Raw genomic sequence first — 1,541 nt, 5'->3', positions numbered from 1 at the left:
AGTGGAAATGACCTCATTCTTTTTCTGTTACCTCTGTCTTTCAGTTCCCCACAGTATACTGGAAAATTTTTAGGATTTGGACGCTTAGGATTTGGTGTTTCATCCTTATTTTCAATGTAAAGGATGACTTCCCTCTTTATGTTTGGAATCAACATACGTAGAAATGCAATTTGGATAACATGTAGAGCCTTTAAATGTATTATTTTTTACCGCAATCATTTTCTAGAAAATTTTATAATAAAAATGATTTTATCTAGTTTATAGTTTGGTTTTAAAAAAAGGATTTCGACTTCTAACGAAGTCACTGGACTTCCTTGAGTCAATGCATCCAAAATGCAAGCTTTTTTCGACTCTCAAGCCTCTAGACATGTAATTTGTGCAGGAAATATTTTTTCTGAAAATTTTCTATTAAAGGGGAGTCTTTGTGTTTCCTGATTTGGTCTTGATCATAGAGTTCCGACATCTAACGAAGCCTGAGGATTTCCTTGAGTCATTTGTGTTTATGGTATTTTATTCAAATTTTTCATTGATTATCTAGCTTAAAGAAGATCCCATAATCATTGAGAAGTTATTAACGGTTGCAAAACTTATCTCCTTCTTTCCGTGTTTTATTATAGGTAATCTATGACCTTTTTAAAAGATTATAAGTTTATTATTAGAAGGGATATTTTGAGTTTGGTGCCTATAAAATGGTACACTTTCGCGTTTGGTGCCTAACTTTGTCAATATCTGAGTTTGGTGCCAAGTCAACAAATTGGCGTTGATTGACCGTGTTGACCATCCAATTTAGAGTTAAAAATGTGAAATGTCTAATAAAATTCTAACTTCCGTTTTGTTCACTAACTGCGCCCTATCTTATACCTACTCCATGTTTGATAAATGAGAGTTTTTGATTCTCATTCACGAGGTTTTAGGTTCCACTCTTAATACCATTGCCATCTTCTTTCATTGCTAATCTCAAATCATACACTGAGCTACTGTTATTTTCTCATATGACCACCTGTTTACACAAAATTAAATCCAAAGTATAAGCATAGCTCCCTTCATTGTTTACCGGTAAATCATCCAAAATCTATCTCTCATGTAAACCCCAATAATCGTTTCCTTAAACCTTCAAACTAACCATTATTGTATTGAACAAATGAATCCATGTAAATGACCCTATTCATTTTTAAAATTAATCATTATTGTATTAATTAAATTTGTTTCCATTTTATGCAAATCCATAGTTATCATGGCAGTCAGATAAGTCAGCCTTATTTCTCCGGAACGCTTGTAACGTGTTTGGAAAATCTAGAGAGATTTCCCTACTGTTGTCTGTGTTAGTGAACTAGTTAAACTAAATAATGATTTTTTAAACAATTATTCACAAAGACACGTATTTATTTACAAAAGTTGGTGGGGGCCGAGCAACAAGTTGTGCTCCAACACAGCTTGTGAACGGTCCACCAGTCATTCGTTAAGTCAACTTCTTGATTGGGACCTACACCAAACTCAAATTCCGACAAAGTTAGGTACCAAAGGAAAAGGTGTGCCATTTT

This window comes from Papaver somniferum, unplaced genomic scaffold (assembly GCF_003573695.1).
Source record: "Papaver somniferum cultivar HN1 unplaced genomic scaffold, ASM357369v1 unplaced-scaffold_61, whole genome shotgun sequence".
NCBI classification, from domain to species: domain Eukaryota; kingdom Viridiplantae; phylum Streptophyta; class Magnoliopsida; order Ranunculales; family Papaveraceae; genus Papaver; species Papaver somniferum.
This window is presented reverse-complemented; position numbering follows the sequence as displayed.